General features: G+C 39.9%; 1 protein-coding gene across 1 annotated transcript in view; it reads left to right on the forward strand.

The window, feature by feature from the left end:
* LOC124160582 (xaa-Pro aminopeptidase 1-like) overlaps positions 1-25,350 on the forward strand; it is a 154,522-nt gene that overhangs the window by 93,545 nt on the left and 35,627 nt on the right. The gene's annotated exons all lie outside the window — the stretch shown is intronic.

A 25,350-nucleotide genomic window follows, 5' to 3' on the forward strand; every position in this document is an offset into this window, starting at 1 on the left:
TAATTCCCACGGCAAATCCCATGGCAATGGGAAATTAAATAACCTGGATTGCTCAGTGGTCTCCGGAGTGGCCCGGGTATCCAATGGTCTGTGGTTCGATTTCCGGTCCACGGGTATTTTTTCTCATGGCAATCAATGTGAATTTTCACTACCGTTCACGCGCCAAGCTTGAAATGAACCACGTTTATGGAATCCTTTAAAAGAAATCTACTCTATGGAGGAGTTTTTCTCGAACACCACGGTTTTGCTATGAAAAATATCAGTCCCAATATAATGCAAAATGTCTAATACCCACACTCTGCTGATATAATAACTCAATAACAGCGAAAATTGAATGTGCTCCGCTCGGCCTGAAAATTGGTTTCTCGAGGTATCATGGGGTCTAGATTTTAAAAATGGCGTTTTTGCCAAATCAATCCCCAAATGTCCCCAAAAAGTCGCGGAATAGAGGCTGTAATAGATAGAAAATTTAGTGATTCGACAATATTCCCTAGGGTTTCAGGTGATTTTGGAGGGGTTCCATTCAATGACTTTTTTGTCGTATCTTGTATCGTTCACCCCGAGAATTTGTATGTGTGAGTGGTCGTCATTGGATTTTATAGCATATAGATTATTCTATCACGCATGTTCATCATTTCCAGCGAGTTACATCTGAAGGAATAAATTTTATAATTTTTCATGTGTTAACGTGATCTTACAATGTTTCGAATGAAATTATTAAAGCCTGGCTGATCAAGAAATTTCCTAAATTCGTCGAAACGAGAGGATGGAATGCGTGATAATGACTACGCGCCGTGCGCCGGGATCTCAGAGAGCGAGGGCCGTTTAAAAAAAAAAACCTCAACATCTTTCGAGTAGGTACAAGAGAACCCTTTATCAAAGCTGTACTTGGAAGGAGGCGTCTTTCTCGAATACCACGGTTTCGATTACGAAAAATGCGCCGGCATTTCTGAAGCCTCCGATGCGAGAGAGAAGATAATGTGAATATGAGGGGCGGTGCTCGCGAATATCGCCGCGATGCGTTCTCTGTGGGGTCTCCTTTCCTTGGGGCTAATTTCGCGACCACTCCATTGAATACGCGCCCCAAGTCCCGAGAAGTAGACAGCGGGGGTCATTATTCCGTCTGCTTCGGGCCAGGAATGAGTATAAATGGGCTTAACCTTTGGATCATTCATTCCGCTCGAAGGCTGGAGATCCACTACCCTCGGAGTGATGAACAAGCGATTTCGTTTGGGCTGTACGGAAAATGAAAAATCATGTTATGACTGCTACTTGCGAGGAAAGTTTAGCGTCCCTTCATGTTGGAATAATAGTATTAACAATCCAGTCCGTATTCTACCTTCGAATTCAAGCCACGAATTAGGACAGGGGTCTCCAATTTACTTGGGCACGAGGGCCACATTCCAAGTTCCGAATCGTCCCGCGGGCCGGATATCAAATTTTTCGATGACTGAAGTATTCGATATCAACGTCTGCTGAAGAATCCGGTGGCGTATTTCTTATTTACGAACAGTTGAAGGCGACTTTGACGTGCAGTACAGCGCTGCAATGCTCCTAGCGGCGTCTCACAGAGTTAAACGAGCGAGAATCGCGCGCTACTTGAAACGAGTGCGCGGGCCGGATCCGGCCCGCGAGCCGTATTTTGGAGACCCCTGAAGTAGGACATAGAAAATAGAAGACGTATGATTATTCCCACTTATTTTTAGAGGACAGTTCCTGGTTTCAGCAAAGGTTATGTCATTCTGAATGACTAAGCTTACTGTCTACAAACACCTTAGTCAATCCTAGTTGGGCAAATAAGTGGAGTCTGTAGTTAAGCGGAGTGCACTGAAGCCTTCCTTCGTGACAATTTTATGTGTACTTCATTTAAAAGAAAACTAATTTTATGCTGTTAAGTACGCCGCGGACGGAGTTAATGGAGTCTGAAGCCTTCTGACTTCTTTTGCTCCCTGACTGTTTATTACGCCCTTGCGATTGTCAAATTAAATAAAAAGCATTTCCGTCGTAAATTTAAAATGTCCTCCGGTCTACTTGTGGGTGTCTTTGAACCTCGTGTGAACGTTGATAGGCTCGTTTTCGTTTGCTGCCAGTCCTTCAAAATACTTTGCTGCTTGAGTCTTCATCATATCTTTGATGGCATCCACCTTGCTAATTGAGTTCACCACTTGGTTGCTTTACCCTTTTCGTATTTTAAAAATGGACTCCAGAGGTCTTCGTTCGAGTTTTTCAATTTTAACAACTTTTTTCTTAGTAAACAAACCATACCAGGCCGGTGCGGCATAAAATAGCATCGTTTGAATGTATGACTCATATCTTATTGCCTTTGTCGTTGTCGGCGTGGCTTTACTTCAAAGTATTGGGCTTAAAGTCGCCCTTGCCCCTATGTATTTACCGATGTAGCTGAATTATGAAGAGGACGAAATAATGCGGCTTGACCTGTGACCGAACCTGAATTCCTGTTTTAGCGCCGATGAGAATAAACAAAATAAGCTCGAGAGGAAATTTTCTCCCTAAAGAACAACAAATAACATTAAGTTCCTGGCAAGTTTGCAAGTGATTAATAAATTCGGCTAAAAGCGAGATGTAACATTGTTCGTTGACGAAAGTATTTCACTAAAATGATACCTCTTCGAGCACTCGTATACTCAAACACGATAGAAGGTGACGTGTGTATTAACTTAAGATGTAAACGTTCTGAGGAATTGATGAAATACAATATAAATAATTACCCAGAGCATCAGACTTTGGATAAAATCGTTTACTGTTTGCCTATCAAAAAAAAACTCGTACTTTCGTAGGTTTCGTAACTCGTAGGTTGTAAATCGTCAGATTCGTGTAAAAAGAAAAGATATATTTAGTAAAACTACTTTGCGGTTTTGTGAAAATAGTACAAAATATACGAGGAAAAGATGGGTAGTAAATTGATTTCAGGGTATACAGACGTCAAGCTAAGGGCTAACGGAAGTTATGACGCAATTTTTTACTGTCTGCCATAATATGATAACAGTTTTTTTCTTTGTAATGTTAAATCAGGGACCTTTTAAAATCTAACTACTAACATAGTGAACTATTTTTCCCGTCTATGAAGGTTAAGGCTGTTCAATATCCCCGTAAAAAGCGGATTTGTATGAATTTGATACGTTTTTTCTGGTAATATTGACTTTTCTGGTTAAAAGTATGGCAGCGAGGTGCACATAAATTCGATTTAAAGAATAATATACATAATTATACGCTGGAATGTAGCAATTTGCAATAAGCCTTGTACTTACCTCCCAGAGGTTTTCAGTACATTCACCTTTTCGCAAATTATATTATTTCCAGTGGGGCTTCTTCAAGACAATAGGGTGGTTTCCTATTATTTTTTATAGCCTAAATCGAAGGCTTACCACTCCCGGAGTACGTACTTCAAGCTTTAAGATTTTTAAATGAAGATATCTATTTTTAGCGATTAATTGAAAAGTGAAAAATTTCAAGCACGCGAAAACGCGACGGCTAAGTATGAATAATGGGAAAACGCCGTGTGACGTCATTCTGGTCCTTGCTGTCGGCGTTTGAGGTGACCTTGGGGCGAGGCTTTGAGCGCTGATACGATGCAGGCTGTTAGAAGGTAGCAGAGTACCTAGCAGGTAGCGCTTGGCTTAAATAAGGATTATTAATACCCTATCAAACGAAGGAAACTTTCCAACCTTAGGCAGTTTTAATAGGTGATTATTATGACATGTTTCCCTGAGCTCTGTACCTCGTGCATGCATTGGTAATCTCAGACGATGTAAATCTCCTATCTACTCGTATAGAAATTAGATCCCTGTGACGTCACGTGGAGTGGCATCGCATGGGCGCCAATCTGACCTTTTTCAAATGAGGTTAAAATTGACCATTGCCATTCGTCTCAACTGGGACTTCTAAAACCGAATAATTCGTATATTATGTATACAATAATGGTGAGTAACGAATCGCAATCAATGCCTTACGTTTTCTTTGATGAAGGAAACTACCCTATTAAGATAAATGATGGCATGGAAATGTTGGAAATTAGGCTTGACTTGAATGGATGACCGTGTCCCTGGCGTAGGATTTGCTCCTTGATATTTGAGTTTCGTGTCTCAAGCCACAGCCGCTATCAAGATGACGGAAGGTGCAACCGCGTCGGTTTGTTGGTGATGACAACAGTTTCGCTGGCACTGCTGCCAGCGTCTTCAGGTCGAAGATGATGCCGGTCCACGATTTTCGTCCTCCTTATATAGGGGGTCAGTCCCGCCAGTTGTGGCTGCCGCTCTCCTATTGGTCCGCCTAATGAGCCTCCTCCAATGGGCATCCAGATGGTAGCCGTCGTCTCTGTTAAAATTGTCCGTCCGGGCTATCTCAATGGATTCGCGGATGAGTCTGGGAAAATATCTGCCTTCTTTCACTATTATCCTGGCGTCGTCAAACTTAATGTCATGTCCCGGGGTCCAGGCGTGCTCCGATATGGCAGACAACTGGAATTGCCTGTTTTTCGTTGCCCTTCGGTGCTCTTGCATCCGTATCTTGAGTGAACGGCAAGTCTCACCGATGTATGCTTTTCCACATGAGCAAGGGACCTTGTAAACACCTTCATGAAGGTCGTGCTGTAGTCTATCTTTGGCTGTGGGCAGCAAGTCACCAATTTTTGTCGTACAGTTAAACCTGGTGGTGATGCCGTGCTTTTTCAGGGCCCTGGCAATCTTTTCGGTGGCGGAAACTGTTGTCATCACCAACAAACCGACGCGGTTGCACCGGAAATATGGAGAAATTGGAACCTGAACACCGCGGAAATCTACGTAGTCACAAGATGACGGAAGTACGTCGGAAGATAAATCCTTCAATCGTGATCTCTTGAAAGCGATGGAGAAGTTAAGGATCGATTGCAACGAGTAGAACGCCGCAGAAACCTGAGAATTGACAAGAGATCGTATCTTTCTCTCCAGCGAGAACTTATCGAGATCAACGTCAGTTTTGCCCTGCAAATGGATTTAAAGGCAGGACTAGGAAAATTACTCCCTTCTTAAGTGGCTGATTATAGTGGTTACGCCTATAAAAACTCTGAACTCTTCATAGATTTTGCTTCGGTCGATTGAAATTCCTTTAATTTATATTGTAAACCTTAAATAAAAATCATTTTGGAATTTTTACAATGAACAAGGTAGTGGTAATGATGAAATGAGAAAGATATTAATACCCCCACCAATAAAATATAAAATATCCGTAAGGTATTCTTTTGAGATGTGGTTGTTGAAATTATACGCACCGTATGATTGCTATTAAGAAGTTTTATTAATATTATTGTTTAATATTTTTATTAATTAATAGTTATTGTTAAATAATTTAATTATAAATATTAAATAACTTTTTTAAATAAACTAATAAAAATTTTCCGCCCCCTGTAATATTTCGCCCGGGGCGCGTGTCCCCTATGCCCCGCCCTAGTTCCGCCCCTGCAGGGCCCTGGTCCGAACCATTGCATACTTCCCTCTTGCACCTTCATTGAGATCTCAACAACACCTGCCATCTCCTTTATAGTCTTATTCCTAATCTTATGTCTTCTCGTTTTTTCCATCATCCATCTAAGGTGGGCGTTGATGGTTTAAATTACCTGGGAGTCGGTTGTGTTTGTTACATCATCAGCAATAGCGAGAGGATGTGGAAAGAATCGTTTCTCACGACACCGTAGAGAATGAATATAGCGATCTAAATCGGCATTCTGAGAACAGTTTACGCAGGCCTGTCTTATGAGTCCTTAGCCGAAATAGGGTGGTTTACTATTATTTTTTTATTGCCTAAATCGAAAGATTATTACTCCTGGAGTACGTATGTAACGCAATTAGATTTTTAAATGACTATATTTATTTTTCGCGATTAAATGAAAAGTGAAAATTTTCAAGCGCGCGAAAACGCGACGGGTAAGTATGAATGCCGGGAAATCTCTCCATGTGACGTATTTCTCGTTCCCGCTGCCGCCCTGTGAGGTGACCTTTAGGGAGGCTTGAGCGCTGATACCACGCAGGCTGCTAGCGGGTAGCTGAGTACCCTGCTAGCTGGTAGCGCTTGGCTTAAATAGGGATTATTAATACCTTATAAAACGAAGATAACTTTCCGACCTTAGCCAGTTTTAATAAGTGATTATTAAGACGTTTCCCTGAGCACTGGGCCTCGTGCATGCATTGGTAATCTCAGACGATGTATAACTCCTATCTACTCGTATAGAAACTAGGTCCCTGTGACGTCACGTGGAGTGGCATCGCGTGGGCGCCAATCTGGCCTTTTTCAAATGAGGATAAAAATGGACCATTGCCATTCGTCTAAACCGGTATTTCTAAAACCATGTGTTTTGTATATTATGAATACACTAATGATGGGTAACGAATCGCAATCAATGCCTTTCGTTTTCTTTGACGAAGGAAACTACCCTATTTATGAATTACAAGTTGAGTTATTTCTGCGAACTGCACTAATTACTCGTCTTATTATACAAACTCTGTTTCTGGCCATGGAACATATTTTTAGCGAGGATGGCAAGTGAAACGAAGCGAAAATGTTTTGTTTCGACCCGGATGGAAACGGAAATACGAGGCTAGGTTTAGTTTCGTTCCCACACGAAACTAAAATCACATAGGAGTTTAGTTTCGACCCGAAACTAAACTTTACTCCCAGGAACGACACTAAATTAATCGAAACTCCGCTGTTCGTACGTGGGCGTACCCAGCGGAGGTCAGGAGGGGGGGGGGGGAAACTGCCCCCCCCCAGAAGCGAAAATAAATTTAGTTCAAAACAAAAGCTATGAACAAATTTTCCTTTTGAAGAAAATTGATATTAGTATAAGATTTGATTCTGAGCACGCCCATGTTTCATAGTAAAGTTTCGATCCCAGAAGTTGAGTGGAGGGGGATGAGAGGAAATAGTTTCGACCCATTACGTTTGACAAACGTGTAGAGAGGTTGAAACATTTAGTATAAACATCGAATGGCCGGTTTGCGTTCACCGTTCTCCTCTTACAGTTAGTGGTAAAAATATGAGTGCCCCATGCATGTAATGGCGGTAGGCCGAGTCTCTACTTCATTCAACCATTCTTCGTACTCGGTGTGTGGGGTCGAAACTAAATTGTTGGAAGGTGAAGCACGTGGTCCTTCGGGTGGGAAACATTATGTGCGTTTCGTTTCGTTCCAGAGTTTTAGTTAAGTTTCGACCCTAAGTAGTTTTGACTTCGATTTCGTTTCGACCCTGAGTTTAACTCCCTGGGTTTAAATACATTTCGCTTCTACTTTCGCTTCTGGAAGCGATACTACTGAAATTTTACTGGTTTTGTCTTCCGTTTAGTTTTTATTGCCATCCCTTGTTAGAAGGCCCTGGAAGATCTTCAGCCGGGCGTCAACTGCTCCCGTGTGCGGTGCCTAGCATTCCGTTGTTTTGAGTTCAGAGTGCGAACCGGGAAGTATGTTTTCGGAACGACCTCGGCGGGTCTTAAGTGGCCTCCTACTGTGTCCGCCCGCATGAATTCATGGCGAGCCATTAGTGCGCTCGCCAATTGCGTGGGAGAGATAGGACGGAGCATTTTGTCTTAAAAGGGACGCATCTTTTGGCACGGGTCATACGGGTTGGTGACCGTTTAACTGAGGTAATGCGTGATTACCAAGGCGGTTCTGATCTGCGAGTCTGTGTCATAAAAAAAGATGATTTAAAAAAATGTCCTAATGCAACTTTACCCTTTATTTCTTGCACGTTTATAAATATTTTATTCATATATTCATGTGATTTAGTACTCATCGTTTTCGATTACTCTTTGGTCCAGGCTAATGCATATAACTACGAAATGACAGATTTTATTATTACCATAATTTAAGTATTCTTCCGATCAAGGTAGGTTGCCAGGGCGTACTTAAGAAGTATTCTGGCGGCCTACTCAAGGGCGTACTCAGGATCAAAACGGGGAGGGGGGAAGCCATGGCTGTTCAAGTTGTAACTTTTAAGCATGGAAAAGATGAATGAAACCAGCATTTTAAGAAAATTATAATAGCGCTTTATTATTTTTTAAATTTAATTTTAAATAGTTTTTAATTTTTAATTTGTTTAATAATTATTTTATTTAGTTACATTTCTTATTCTATTACAATTTTTCGTGGGTTTAAAGAAAAATTCTTGAAACTGTTGTTTCAATCTAGTCCTGATTTTCCCTAAAGACTTCTACGAGTTTTGCTTCTAGGGGTGGTCTTCCTGCCCCCCGCTGGGTACGCACATGAGCCTACCCCTCCTTCATATAATTCCCTCTTCAATTAACAATAAGGCCTACTCCCTTTCATTCCATCTAAAAGTCCTATTCTCTCCCTTCTCTCCCACCCTCGTTCAACAAATATTCTACTCTCAGACGCTGTTCCACTTCTCGCTAAGAACTATATTTTCAAATGCTCACAAGCTCCTACCCCAGCAATTGCGGAAAAAAAACCATCTTTAGTTTCAAAATGAAAAACATGATTACATCAACCAACAAAAAAAGGAAATGGAATAGAGATACAGATTGGAAGACGAGTAAAGCCTAAAATGTATGTTACTTTACCTGATCCACCCGAACTAAAATAATAATTTGGAGAAAATCGTGGAGTAAAAATTTGTGCTATTTATTGTATAATCCTATGCTTCCAATTTGTATAATAATGAAGTAAAATCTGATGGTTTCGCGGCGAATATACTCGAAAAAGGCTATTCGGGCTAATTTGTATATCAATGGACTGCAACAGATTACTTTTGATTCGGAAATCTTGATAAAAATACTGTTTTGACTACATTTTCATTCAAAGGATAAGGTTGATGACGGCTTACCCATAAAAAAATTTCTGGGACCACCAGTGACAACAATCACTGGGTCGATACGACAAAGTCTAATACTCCTTCCTTACGGCTGGTGCCCCAGAACCCTCTAACCCACGCTAAACGGTTTGGTACGATGGGTCATTTTGAGAAATTGAGGACCCTCTCCTCGTCCTATGACAAGATTCTTCCTCCGCCCTTTTACAAGTGGAAATACACGCTCGACCCCCACTCCCTGGCATGTTGCCCACCTCGGGGATGAAGGAAGGGGATGGGACAAGATGGTTCATCACAAGGAGGATCACTGTACTCCCCCGCCCCACGAATTAAACGGACTCGGATGTTGGAGTGGCTCCGGACAAGTAGGATGCCACTTTGGCGACAACACAGCATGATTTTGCGACCGAGTGCCTCCGCTCGAAGGACATCAATTGAGACCTCAACTTCCGCAGAAAATCGTGACGTCACTTGAAAAAAATATCCACGCCGTGCTAGCCTGCCTAACATCTCCAGGCTGATGGAAGAATGTGATAGAGTCGCAAAGTGAGATTGTTTCAGACAATATTCTACATCTATTCTAGTGATGATATCGATGAAACTTTATTTTATTGTTACCTTTACTAAAAATGTTATATATCACATCCTAAAGGAGATCTTTGAATACGTATTACATCTACATCTACATAATACCCCGCAAACCGCCTAACAGGCGTGTGGCAGGGGGTGTTAGGACACCAGCCGTTTACAAATAAAAAAATGAAGAGCTCTAACGAAGTTGGGACTAGCGTTTATTAAAGTCCTTTATGGTTCGTGGGAAAAACGAATTCCCATATCTATCCGTCCTGCAAAACATCTTTCTTAATTTATCGCATCTATCGGACCTGGAAATACAGTGTGGCTCTAATATTATGTTCTCCGTGTTGCTCTTAAATACATCCATTCTCAATTGTCCAAGCCTAGCGCACAGCCTTCGAGTCTCCAGCAGCTCCCAGCCTAATTCACTTAATTTCTGGTTAACGCTGTCTGTACGCCCGTATCAGTTTTTGACGAAACGCGCAGCCTTCCTTTGTATTTTATTCAGCTCGCGGATTAAGCCTTTCTGCACCGGATCCCATACGCTCGCTGCATATTCAAGTATTACAATCATACATTTTTGTCCAACCTTAATTATTTAACGTCCTTCGAGGACATTAAATCGTTAAGACTTGATGAAAGTGTGCAATTATAATTGTCTGAAACAATTTATCTTTGATTTTATTTAAACTAGAGCTATGAGCGAGTATCAACAACTCGATTGCGAAAACTTACTCATTTTGAGATTAATTGTTTCAGACAATATAATAATCATACTAATGTACTTACAACCTTACTGTACTGTTTAACCTTAATGTAAAACATTAGTATTTAATGTAATAACTTCTACTGGAGTAATGTATCCAATTTGAGCTCTCATAAACTAGGAGACAATTTCTTAGCTAACAACGTTTAGATAGGCCGATAATAAATGCATTAAAAATAGTGACATTCCGGTACCCATGCGTCGAAGATGGCTCTCATTACTTGTGTTTTGTAAATTGCATAATATTTACTTGATAAAGTGACCAGAATCGGACAGGAAACGTTGGGGCCACCAAAAAATTGACGCGTTGACAAGATCCAAATAAAAGATACAGTGTCCGGCGTGATGCGGTGGAAATCTTTGATATTCAGCTAATTAAAATAACTTGTCTGCTTCCACACTATTTTATTTTCACCGACCATGGTTTCGGCAACTGGTGCCATTGTCAAGGCACAAGACACCTTTAAGGTGACCAAGACAAGGTTAATAAGCTGAAGGTCCAAATAGTTTGTATGTACCATGGCAAATAACATGGATATTATGTAAAGGAGAAGGAAACTCCAGGAAAGACGCCGAGGCAACCAAGAAAATACTCAACTAAAACTGTTGTACGGACTGTATTGAAATATTTTTTTATTTCCCATCTTATGATTAGTGATAAAACTCTTGTGATTAACTGAAGGACGGTTCCTTCTGCACTTCTTCGCGATAATTCTTTCATAATATAAAGTTTGTAATGCGACAATTCCTAAATAGAATATCACCACTGAAGTTGACTCAGGAGGACGTATTCAAATGGATTAATTGACAAAAGGATATTTGAAAATTATTGGTGCCATGATTTCCCATACGATACGTAAGTTACAGCTCACAAATTTCAACCAACACCGGTAAAAGAACATTGGATATCGTCAACGAACAAACGATAAATTATAATAAGAAATTTACTCGCATCATCGAGAGGATGGCTGCTTAATTATTTCATCAGCATATCCTGATCCATTTGGAGTAGTTCTGAAATGAAAGAGTGCCATCAATATCCTAAAATGCTGTCGGAGAGAAATCAATATGCTAAGTCGACCGTGGCATAGGAAAGGGTAACCTTGAGGTAAATCGGCCTTCCTGTGACCTTTTCCCTCTGGCACACCTCATTAGAAACAACGTGAAAGGGCTACAGAAACACGCTTTAGTCTAATATTTCCAATTAGCGCAATCAGAGTATTGATTTTTTACTCGGGAAAGCAAAAGGTAGGTAAACACCATACATATTGACTTCTAGGTAGTTTAATTTACTGATGAATATATACATAGGTAATTTTTAGATAATCTACCACGGAGTAAATCGTAACGAATGGCATGGCGCCAAATTTAGCCATGGTATTTCCACGTTTTCATTTTGTATAATGGCTGGCTTAATTTTACTTATACAACATTGACATAGAAGTTGGTTGACAACAATATAAGTACCCTCTCTCTAAAAGTGTTTTAAATAGATATTAGCTAATCCGGCAAACTTCGTGCCCCCTAATAACCAATGAACTGTTCAGTTACATCATTTATAAATCATGAATGCTGGTACTGACTTTAATAATTTTTGATTTATTTTAATAATATAAGGAAAAAAAATCAGTGAAACTACAAAAATAAGTATTAAAATGGCTAGTCAGAAAGACATTTTCTTTACTCAATCTACATAGGGTACACTGGTGCACGTATATGTGGAATTCCTTCAATGAATTTTCTAAATTTTTATGTTTCAGCTTAGAAAATTTTAGACATTGTATTTGGAGGAGGCGACCGACAGTTGAGGTCATTTGCGCCATTAAGTAAGGGTATGGAGGGAAGGGTGGAGAGAAACTCGGCGTCGTCATTAGTCTGCTCTTAACGAAACGCACCACGGCTAAACGTTCCATCCGACGGACGAAAGTTGCGCTTGGAATGTCCTCCTCACAACAAAACTGTCATCAACACTGAATATACATAATAATCTGCAAAGTATAAAATATAGTAAAGCATATTTTGAGTCTTGATGATAACACCGTGCCGCGAAAAATGTCGAAATTACAGCAAGAATTTTAATTGAAGTACCTTCTAATTCTTAAATGAAGTAATGCATTCTGTAATTTGGCGATAAAACACCAATATTTGAAGCTAATATACGATATCGTCATTCCTGATGTCGGAACAGCCTGAATATGGGCTGTAAAGCTAGAGAAAAATATTTTTCTGGTGTAAAACGTAAATCTTTCTTCGTCAACATCAACGCATATATGCATAAAATATATCCAAATACAACAATTTCGCATAATGAATGCAAATATACGACCTTACCACAGAAAACTAAACTTTTAACTGTACCGTGGCGAATTTTATTGAACGAAATGGGAAATTATGCAATGAAGCAATCTTTGGCATTCGTGGGTATCAGAAATGTAATGGAGCCATATCATTTCCTTGAGGAACGCCGCAATTTTATGACTTTTTGCCAGTGGTAATCGAAAACTTCAAGCTGATTCCGAACCCAGGACTGAAAGATTAGAATCCCAACTCTCCACCCACTGAAACACCACATTACCATAGGATGTCACTATAACTGTCGCCGCCACCTCTAGCATCACGACATTACTGTTCGTATAAGACAGGGGGAGGTTTACCCTTGGATCAGAGAGCAAGCAGGGGTTGATCAAGCTAATCCACCCTAGGATTCTGGTAATAAAGGACGATTGATGACGACACATTGACTGCTTAATGGGCGTCATTGGGACGAGAGTGCACCCTAGCCAGGATTAAGCAGGGCGCGAGGGCGTGAGGATCGTGACGAGATTAATTTCGGCCATTGGCTCCGAGGAACGGGGCGTGGAAAGCGTGGGTGGTGTCGGTTTAGTCGCCGGGACGGAGTCGGCAGCAGGCGAGTTGACGGCTGGGTGATGTATGGACTGCGGCGGACAGCGCACGTAAGAAGCCAGACCTCAATGAACGAGCTTTGCCTCCTTTATAGAACGGTGGGCTCATCGCATATATTCAGACAGATGACGGAAGAAGACCGCCCCGGCGAAGAAATAAACTTTTGGGAAAGAAATGGTTGCCATGGGAATCAAGGAACCAGGCTAGCGTTGTGGCCTGGATAATCAAAGTCCGTGGTGCGAATCCCGGTTGAAGAAAATTATTCACATGGAAATTACTTTGAATTCTCGTAACAGATTTGAAAGTTACCATAATTAATTTATTTTATTTATGTAATGTAGTCGAAAAACAGTACAGGGTGAATTACAAAAGACTCCTAATAATGAAGAAAAAAAATGAAAAAATAAAAACCGAATATTCAAGCGTAATGGAGTGAAATTTTTCCATATTTAAATAAGCACTTGCAATTTTCCACGATTATAATATTTATTCCATCATCCATCGTAATTTGGGGTAACTGAGTTACCGCGCACAGTCACGGAAGGGATAAAGGTACAAAATCCTGGCAATTTTTCACCATCGATACAAGGCTCGGGAATAAATTTTATAACCGTAGAAAATTGTATGAGTTTATTTTAATATATAAACAAATACTAAAAAAATGTAGGCAACTATTAACAAGCAATATTCCTCAGTATTATCAAATAAGAACACAGAATTGTTGTATTCATTGGGTGTAAAGATGTGTAGAGGGAAAATTTCGACGGCGATGGTGCAAGATAGATGGGAGATGAAAAAAAAAGAATCAACATTAGAAACACCTTTTAAATAGGAGTCAATGGCAGGGATGCCAAGTGAAACGAAACGAAAATGTTCCGTTTCGATCCGGAGGGGAACGATAATACGAGGCCAAGGTTAATTTCGTTCCCGCACGACATTAAAATCATATAAGAGTTAAGTTCCGACCCGAAACGACATTTTACTCCCAGGAACGAAACTAAATTCATCGAAACTCCGCTGCTCAGAGTTTACTTTCGATCCCAGAAGCTGAGTAGTGGGGGATAAGAAAGAATAGTTTTGACCCTTCACGTTTGACATACGAGTGGAGAAGTTAAAACATCGAGGTTAAAAATCGAATGGTCAGTTTGTTTTCACCGTTCTCCTATTACAATTGGTGGTAAAGTATGATATAAATAAAGTATTATGGTAAAATATGACTACCCCACGCATCTAATGGCGGTAGGCCGAGCCGCTACTTCATTCAACCATGCTTCGTACTCATTGTCAGTGTGTTGTTCGGTCGAAACCAGGCCTCGCTCACTCCCATAAGGCCCTATAGTATAGCTTTTGGCCCTCTCTCTACCTCTCTTTCGACGGTGGAGACATCTGGCTCAGACTCATTTGGCAGCTATCGATAGAAGGTCTCACGATCGATTGTGGCTCTCACAATCGATAGGTGTTCACACTATCGATAGAGATGGTCACCGATTAGGATCGAATTGTCGTTACCCGGATGAATTCCATTGTTTGTTTTGGAAACGGTGATGAATGTGTATCAGTGTGTATCGTTATTTTGATCCCATTACGCGCTGCATTTTAATTATTGCTTGTTTTTGTGTGCGTGTACCTGTACTCCGGAGTGTTTTCTTGTTCGTTGGGAGTGGTGCCGAGCTTTTACAATATGAATAGTGGACTTTGAAAGAGATGTATCTGGCGATTATACCACGGACTTGTGAAGTTGAAGTTTTGTGTCTGCGAATCCCATCAGTTCATATCGTGATGAAGGACAAAAGAGAAAATAGTGACTTCTTCAAGAAATCCAAATTTGATTAGGTTGGCTCGTTAAATGATGCTGTGACTTTCATATGTTCAGTGAGTAACGCCATTAACAATGTTGTAGTAATGTAAATCATTCTCTTTCTCAAATTAATGGACACTAACATAGTGAAGCAATAAAATTGTATGAACCAAAAACATTCATGATTAATGTAAGGTATCCAGCAAATAAATTATTAAACAACGATTGCTGTCTTATTCTTTATCTTTTGTAATATTATGATAGTAACATGGAAGGAGGAGGACGATTGCGCCTACTCTCCTCCTCCTTCCACAGTAGTAGTGTATTTCCTTTTTTTTAATTGATTCTTTTCATTTTATTGGTTTCACTGCATAAAATACCATTTACTGAGATTTTCCTCATATTGTGTACTCTAAATACTAATTATGCATATTAATTTAGCAATGTAGTTTATGATTAAAATATAACTTGGCTATTCTTAATATAAAGGCATGGTAGTCTAGTTAACTGCTTACTTAGTCTAACAGTGGACAGGGCCGGGCGACGTAGCTAGAGGGCGACCAAATTTGATTGGAGGTTATTCCATACCAAACCCCTTGTAATTCGGGGATGTCTCATGCCAAAACCCCCAGTAGGTGGGCGACAAAACAGTAGTTTTCCATGGTAAGTATTTTGCCTTGAGCCGGCACTGACGGTGTACGTCGAGAAAAAGAGTGAAAGTCACCCGGTAGTCTTATTTAAATCATAGAGGTATCTTGGCTACCTTCGTTTCCCAGCCGGTGAACAACATGAACGTAAATGTCTCTTGCTACAATGTTGCGGCATTATAGCGAGAGGAAAATCTCAGCCAATAAAGACAGAAACTAAGTACAAGGATTTCCCCCGTGGATTTTCGAATTCGCGCTTTAATCAGTGCCGAGCCGCCAGAGGCGCTGCTCGCGGCGACTGCCCTGACATCTTCAGGCATTCGTTAGCATCTGCCTAGTGAGCGGGGCCTGGTCGAAACTAAATTGCTCGAAGGTGAACCACATGGTCCCTCCGGTGCGGACAATCTACGTTTTTCTTCGTCCTAGAGTTTTAGTTTAGTTCCGACCTGAAGTAGTTTTGACTCCAATTTCGTTTCGACCCTGAGTTTAGCTCCCCGGGATTAAAATTCATTTCGTTTCGTTTCTACATTTCGCTCCCGGGAATGAAACTATTGAAATTTTACTGGTTCTGACTTTCGTTTAGTTTCTATTGCCATCCCTGGTTAATGGAAGAAGGGATCCTGTATAGAAAAGGAAGTTTAGAGACAGAATAGCTTGGGATGAATCAATGAAGTAGGCCACTCGACCTCGTCGCGCGCGAAGGAACACAAGTCAAGAAAAGAGAAAGAAGGGGAATTGATCTATTTTTCTAATTTTCCATTGATAATATTTATGAAGTGTCTCCTCCAATAACTATTCCTATCCAAGTTTTTGGAATAAATGAATTATATAAACATTCTTACACGGGAGCGTGATTTATAGAATTACAATCTCTTCTCCGTGCTTGACACAAAATTTAAATATAAACTAAATTAATCGCTCTCTTATGTGTTCTAATTATATGTAAGAGCCAATGGCAGATTTGAATAAATGCAGCGTTTTCATATGATTAAATATGACATTCTCTGACTTGTACAGATTTCCAGGCTTTTTGATTAAATGTATTTTACGGAATATTATCATTTCGGGAGAAATATATGTAGTTATGTAGGTACAGTGAAATGCCAAATATCCCTTTTTTATTTCATTATATTATTCAACCGATTAAGGTAGGAGTACTAATGAGTTCCATGATGTACTAAAGAAGTAATCTGGGTGCCTCCCTTTCCTTTCAGCACTGCCTTGTTCAATTCACTGTAAGACCTAATCCCTTTCAATCTATATAAAAATCTTATACTCTTCCTTCCTTTCGTTTACCTAACATTCTACCCACTAAAACTGTTTTCAACATTCCCTCCCCGCTAAGTACTGGCCCCATCCAAACCTTCTGTCTCCTCCGTATCTCATCTAAAAGTTGCCTCTCCTCACCCACCATGTCAAGCACTTCTTCGTTTCTCCTCCTCTCTGTCCATTTCACCTTCTCCATTCTTGTCCATACCCACATCTCGAATGCCTCCTAACTTGTTACCTGACAAAATTCTACAACGAGGGCAGCACTGAGTTACGATGGTAACTTAGACGTGTAAACGCGCGAGTAGTTGCGAATTAAGTCGCTACGTGCGTACTGTAAACGGAGTATAATAACTTGACCCACCATGGCTTGCCTCCCGCTAGTTTTGATCCTGAGTATGCCCTTGCTTATACAGCTGAGAATAATTCATTCAATTCATTCACCAAGAAACTCAGATTCTTCATCGAATATATTCCTTTCCATTTGAATCCGAGGATGAAATTATTACATTTTTCGTCAAAATTATCTCTTTAGTTATTCATAATTTTATTATAATTTAATTTCATTTGAATACCATGGCTTCCCCGATGAGATCTTCCTTTACTAATACAGGTTTACATTGGGATTGGAATAGGATTGATTAGCGGAATGATTAGTGTAATAATAATAAGTATCAGTTGCAAGAAAATTTAACTGCTTGCACTGAAATGAGTTCTCAAATTAATACGAATTATTCAATTGTACGTTTCTATAGAGCAATGCGAAAAAGAAGTATTTCGCTTATAACGCTATCAAATCTTGCAACACCAAATTTTTTAACCTCTATCGAGCATGCATGAGAAAACTTTCGTGTGTATTTATAAATGTAGATTACAATTAACTCATTTTAGACAAAAATTTATACTATACATAGCAAAAAGTTAACAGGTGTATAGTCTGTATGATCTGAAAATTGCATTCCGATAGCATTTAAGAGGCGAGACACAACGAGGCGGAGAGAAAGAGATTTGCGGGAATGCATATATGCATATAAATGTAGGCTAAAATTAATTCAATTTCAACAAAATAACATTTATTCTCATGGGAAAAACATTGAGTTCGTTCAGAAACTCGTGTGGGCACCCTCAAAGACTTCCGGGAGGGAAAAGTTTTTCATCCCTGAGAGGAGGTGCCGACATGGAAAAAGATGAAAGAGCTACGAACTTCACTGGGATGCGTGAGAGCGTCGTATATAAAACAAGGGAAGACAACTATATTGGTTTCGAGATAGTGGCCGAGTTAAGGTTGTAAATGAAGCGATACACTGCCTCAAAAGCGTCCGGAACACTATGGGGGTTAGAACTTAATATAGACTGACACCGCCTTATCCAATTCAACAATCCTCGCCTCACTTGACGGCTGCTTCATCATATTTTGAGTGAGACTGTTGAAAAGGCGGTCAGATGGAGCCGTATAATACAACACCAAATGGCGTCAGGAAGAAGGTGAAGACACACGGTCAAAAATATAAGCACAAAACATTACAAACGGGGATCCTCGATAGATGTGTTATCACCCACCGAGAATTTTAATAGGTTACTATCCAATGTTTCCATTTGGAAACAAATTTATAAAAATAAATGAAAATTATATTTCGTGCATGGCTTTTGTTAATTAAATGAATTATGGAAGCATTTTTTAAAGTGCATTGCATGACTTGTGTATATATTGGTCGTTAATTATGCCTCTTCAAAACTGGTTATTTTCTTCACCTCTGTAGCGGTCTAGTAATGCATAAATGAAAAAAATACTGGTCAAAGCTTAGGGAGTTTCGATCTTTTTGAAGTACACTTTAAATTTTAAAAATAAGCCATCATCTTGAAATTTTGAGGATACATCGCGTAAAAATTCATAAAAGTTTTCTGTGACTCAAACATGAAAAGTTTACTCGTGAGACTACATGGAATTTGATTCACGGGCAAATGTAAGAAAGTCTAATCCATATACCACTAAAATTTCTGCTACCCTGATGATAGCAGCGGATTCCATTGTTAAAATATTTTCGTAAGTTTACCCCGCTGGGATCATCATAAAAAATTCTGAAACCAGGCTTCGATGTAACTAGAGTTCGATATGCCCGTACATGTTTACATCTCCTTGTGGTTGTGCTTCAAATGAGAACACTTTGTCGGAAAACGTAATCATGAGATGGCGAAATTTCTCCTCCTACTTTTACCAACCACTAAGTTTGGTGTACCCTCTGAGTACAGGGTATTTTTCATTGCTTCAATGCTACGCTGAGCCCTTTCAATTCCTTTTTTGTAACGGTAGGGACATTTCATGAAGTAAATTCATTCGGGGATACGTCTAAGAATCAGGGATGGCAATAGATACCAAACGAAAGTCAAAACCAGTAACATTTCAGTAATTTCGTTCCCAGGAGCGAAATGTGGAAACGAAACTAAATGGATTTAAACCCGGGGAGCTAAACTCGGGGTCGAAACGAAAACGGGGACAAAACTACTTCGGGTCGAAACTTAACTAAACTTCTGGCATGAAACGAAACGCAGATAATGCTTCGCACCGAAGGGACCACGTGCTTCATCTTCGAATAGTTTAGTTTCGACCCACACACCGAATACGAAGTATAATTGAATGGAGTTGAGGTTCGGCCTACCGCCATTAGATGCATGGGGCACTCATATTTTTACCACTAACAAGAGTACGGTGAGCAGACTATCGAATAACTAGCAATTCGATTTCCACGTTCAATGTTTTAACCTCTCTACACGTGTTTCAAACGTAATGGGTCGACACTAATCCCTCTTCTCCCCTTCCACTCAAATTCTGTGATCGGAACTTAACTATGAACAGCGGAGTTTCGATTAATTTAGGTTCGTTCTCGGGAGTAAAGTTTCGTCCCGGGTCGAAACTTAACACCTTGGTGAATTTAATTTCCTGCGGGAACGAAACTAAACATTGGCCTCGTATTATCGTTTCCCTCCGAGTCGAAACGAAACATTTTTGTTTCGTTTCACTTGCCATCCTTGTTAAAAATATGTTCCATTGCCAGAAAAAGAGGTTGTATAAGAATATGAGTAATGAGTGCAGTTCGCAGAAATAACTCAACTTGTAATTCATAGATTTCGGCGAAGAACTCACAGGACTGGTCTGCGTAAACTGTTCTCAGAATGCCGATTTAGATCGCTAGACTCATTCTCTACGGTGTCCTGAGAAACGATTCTTTCCACATCCTCTCGCTATTGCTGATGATGGCCGAATATTGCTCTATATCACACCGAAAGTGACCCTATGCAGGATATATTTAATTGATGATTTGAGGCGTTAATTCGTGAAATTGCTTCATTTTAAATAAAGATATTTGTAAGTAGAGTTTTGAAATTTACAAAATGTTTTATTTTAAAATACAGGATATATAGGAAAAAGCATGAACCAATTGTCAGATCGTCTTGAATTTTGCATACCTTCCTCCTTCTGATGACGATGCAATATTCATTTATCAGACATTAGACATTTATGGTATATTGTTGTTTAATTAACTAAATTTTCACATGGAAAAATAGTCCTTAATTTTCTCAATTGATGGTGTTATGTATAATTGTTTTTTGCAGAAATTTCTTTAACGGCTCTGCTTTAACCGATAACATGATTCGCCGCTAAAAAGTGGAATTAAAAAAACCCTTTCCGCAAAAACAGTATAAAAATTTAAAAAATATATTATTTTTTTATCACTCAAAGGATAAAGTGTTGGAGCTGATCAGGTTTACATATTATTTAATATTGCGTGCCAATTATTTCGTATCAAGCGCTTCTATGCTCATTGCTGAAAGACCTATCATCACCCACAGTTTATTCTTTGAGTGTTGAAAAGATTAATTTTTAAAAGATGCAGTGTCCGGCATGATACGGTGGAAATCTTTGATATTCAGCTTATTAAAACCACTTGTCTGTTTCCACACACTTTTATTTACACCGACCATGGTTTCGGCAACTTGTGCCTTGTGCCTTGCAACTTGTGTAGACCTTGATAATGGCACAAGTTGCCGAAACCATAGTCGGTGTAAATAAAAGTGAGTGGAAGCAGACAAGTGGTGTTAATAAGGTGAATTAATTTTTACTTTTCATTGATTTTTATACTGTTTTTGGAAATAACGTGTTTTATTAAATGCTTTTTAATTAAATTTTTTTGCTTTTTTTAAATTTATAAGTATGCTTATTAACAAAATACAATAATATTGTGTGGTTTAAAAAAGAAATAATTCATCTGTTCCATTCAAAGATTACGGTCGCGCATCTGATGCATCGGAAGAAAGTCTTCCTGAATCCCTCTCTGCAATGTAGGTTATCCCCGAACTCTCGGAGGTGGCAAGTCGTAGCATACGGGAGTAGGGAGGAATGACCCAGCAGCGAGTCAACAGACCTTTAAAAAGCCCTTTCACCCCACCGTAAACTCCCTCCGGTGTACGAAAATATCATTCAATGTATCCTTTTACCATTATTTAGGGCAGCAGGCGTCCATTTTTTCCTTTGGCAGGACGGGTGCCAAGTATAGATTTCCCCCTACCATCCCCTCCCTGGGAAAAAGAAGAGGAGGAAGGTATCGGCTGCTTTTTATGACCCCCTCCCCTTTCATCTGGCTTCATGGGTTCGGCATAAGCAAGCACGTGTATTGAGTGGTTCCTTGTTCCTGGCGCCGGCGATTCCTTCCGCTCTTACTGCCCGCGATGCATGTGCTGCCTTAGCACAGTGGTCGGCAAGGTGCGGCTCCAGAGCAGGGGTGCCGACTTACAAAAATAATGGGGGGGCCCAAACAGGGGATCATTCCCAGGAAATTTTATAAGTAGTGAGTTTTTAGTTTTTTAAGCATTTTAGAACAGCAATATGATCAATAATAGAACCCTGATAACTCGAATCTCGATATCTGGACACTCCGGGGAGAATCGACAAGCCTGACACATTTTTTTGTCTCACCCATAACTAATTTTCTCTACCCCATGGAGTCGGCGCCACTGCTCCAGAGCCGTATGTGGCTCCTTAAGTACGGCTCTCGCACAAATATCCGCGGAATGTGCAATAATATTTTCACTAAAAAAACCTGGTTAGAAAAAAATTAAATATTATTTCGATATAATTCCCCCCCCCCCCGCGAACAATTGCAGTAAAGTTTTCTCGGGTTTCGCACCTGGTCAGGTACTCCATATCTCCTTCCAACTTTTCAAAGAACAGCTCGCCCATCGTCATCAGGGATCCAAGAATCCAACGCCATATCCTCCAGGCCTTGGGGTACATATACAAAAATCCGTGGTCGCATTACACATTTTTCGCATTAATAAATATTTATTAAGTATGAAATTTAGTTTTATTTAGCGTAATAGTTATTTTGTGGAACAAAAGTTTACTAAACAAGCAGATTTGGCTCCCAATTAAAAAAAAATACTGTAATGCTCATATTTGGCTCTTTGGCTAATACGTTTGCCGACCCCTGCCCCAGCAGATAAGGATGCAACAATAGTACTTCTTATTTTCGACATAACTTTGTTAGTTTCCTCGACCGGTGCCAACGTTTTTCACTTTAGAGTAAGGATTAGTGGAAGGCAGGAGCACATTATCATGTTACCATTCAGAGAAAACGTAAATACGTACTATAAAGCCCATTTCCGATCACTGAATGACTGATTCATTCAAATGTTTGGGATAAACGAGATAAGATACGACAAAAAAATAAAAGAATTGACCATCCCATAAAATAGCCTGAAACTTCAGGAAACATTGTCAAAAATTAACGTTTCCATCTATGACACTGTTACCAGCAACAAGTGAAAGTTGTTGTTAAAAAAACAAGTCAATGCCTCTGTATAAAGGGTAAAACAAATAAAATACCGGCGTGTAATAAATAACGTAAATTACAAGTGAACTAAAATCATTTTACTCTGCAGGTTTTGGCAAAGAATGACTAATATTAAGTAAATAGTCTATGTATATGGAAATAATGAAAAAGTATTGACTCCAGCGGTAAGAAATAACCTCATAATCTGTCAATACCTGTGCCTAAAATGAAACAGTCTCATAAAATAAATTACCTGAATAATAAATGGACGAATAACCTTTTCACCCTGCAGGCAACGGAAATTATTTACGAGTTTTAATTAAATGTTATATGGATAAGGAAGTTATGAAAAAATATTGACTTAAGCGGCAAGAAATAGCATCATTAAATATCAACACCTGAATCTGAAATATTTTAGAAATTAGAAATTTTTCCGTATGTGAGTATCGGGTCGAACGATACCGACACAAATCAACTAGAATCGGTGGTATCGCGAATCGCTGCGCTCCTCCTCCTTACCGATACTCTTATCGTCCAATGGCGCCAAGGGAGTACGCTGGGAGGTTGAATGGGGCAGTGCGCGTGGGCGATGAGAAAAACGAAACATTTTTGAGCGCGTAAGAAAAAATGCTGACGGCAGCGGCATGCATGAATCAGTGTGCGGCTTATATTTGGACGAACCGCTTCGGCCCTTAAGTCGAGTTGATCGAAAGCAGGAGACGAGCCAGGGAAATGCTATGCGTAAGCTGTTTGGCACCGAACCTACCAGTAAGCCATTACTTGGTGGGCGACGAGAGAATATTACGACACCAATATTTTGGTGAACAAAATTGATAGGTTCATACGACATCGTCGATCCCATCAAAATCAGTTGTTGATTTCCATCATTTTTGGAAAAAGCTCCCGATTTCACCAGAATATTAAGGTTAAATATCATGAAATCTCTCTCGAGATGTCGTATTTAGACTTATATCGCAGGAAATAACTCTTATAGAAATCAACTTGTCATCTTGAAATTTTCACATTACTCACGAGTACACCTCAATGAACATTATCCAGTCTATCTCTATTTTGTATTATGAAGATGTAGATGAATCATATTATAAATTTTCAACAATTTCAGGGGCCGTAGGCCTTTATTTTCCTAAGATCTGCTGCATTATTACCTGCATTTAAATATACATGAAATTTTCTCAGTGATGGCGAATATAGTCTTACATGCCCACTGCGTTTTTCGTTTTCAATGTCTGAAATGTTATGCTGAAACTTATTTTTTATTTCTAGCCAATCATCAGCGCCAACGTACTGCGGAAGATCAGATTATATAAATAAATTAAGAGAGATAGACTGCAGAACACGCAGATTCAGAATGTATTTTTTTCCACGATCAATAAGAGATTATAACGTCAGCGATAAAACTCATAAATATATTAGATGACTTGTAGTGTAGCTTACTAACTTATGTACAGCTTAATGCATGTTTCTGAATTTTATTATTATTTCTAACAGCATGTGGTAGCATAATTTGTTAGTATGCGTGACGTTTTTTGGACTGTGTGGTGTGCTTGTGGGAGTCCTATTGCATGCTGCATGCTGGTTATTGATCGACCCCTGCCAAACTCCCAGAGGTGGCTCGCAGTGTATTATGTAGATGTAGATGGGCCGTTGGCCTTTAGTTTCCTATGATAGCCTGCGTTCCGGGCGTACGCTGGTAGTGAAGGCTGCTCGGGTGTTCTACCGGGTAATCTCCTCAATGGCTGCCGACGTTCTGGGGTACGATCCGCACTCCATCTTCAGGGCTGAATGAGCACCCATCATTCGTACCCTATAATTCGCGCCTTTCTGATGATGGAGTACGACTCGTGGCCCGAAACGTCAGCAGCCATGTAGGAGTGTTAGAGTGTAAGCATTAAGGCCGTTTTATATGGTACATGGAATTGCGCAATCTGACGAACGTGCGAAGGCGCAATCAAAATTGCGTCGTGTAAAGCGGTGAATTGCTAGAACACATGCGAGAATGCGAGACGGCAAAATAGCCCCTGTTCTGATTTCGTTCATGCAATCGCGCAATTCCACGCCATTTTAGAAATTAATGCAGTTTTAACCTGCGCAATTCCGTGCCCCGTGTAAAACGGCCTTTATATAAGCAAAATGCACACAATGTTGGTGGCACCATGTTGTAGGAGTGGGTGAGAAGCCAAGGCGTACAAGTGAGTTCTGTTTTCTAAACAGAGATAGATGCAGAAATCAGGTAAAGAAAATAAACGAGATCAATCAGATATTTAGTAGCGCAATTTATATTCCACTCCATGTCAGTACAGAACAGAGACTCACTCGTATCCTTTGGCAACCAAGTTTTTGTATATTTCTTTCAACAATTAACTATACCTAACACTGTTAAGAAAAAATTCACTTGTACCCCTTGTCTTCTCATCCCCTCATATCATATGAGAGGGTATAATATGCACTAGTAAATATCTAATTGATCTGGTTTGTTTTCTATACCTAATTTCTGTACCTAACACTGTATGGAAATAATGAATCACTTGTACCTCTTGGCTTCTCACCCACTCATATGTCATTTGTTTCATATCGTATGGTATTTGGAGGAGGCGACCGACAGCTAAGGTCATTTGCGCCATGAGGGAAGGGTGTGGAAGGAAGGGTGGAGAGAAACCCGGCGTCGGCGTTAGCCTGCTCTTAACGAAAGGCGCCAAGGGGACCACGGCTTAGCGTCCCATCCGACGG

The sequence above is a fragment of the Ischnura elegans genome, chromosome 6 (assembly GCF_921293095.1).
Source record: "Ischnura elegans chromosome 6, ioIscEleg1.1, whole genome shotgun sequence".
NCBI lineage: Eukaryota > Metazoa > Arthropoda > Insecta > Odonata > Coenagrionidae > Ischnura > Ischnura elegans.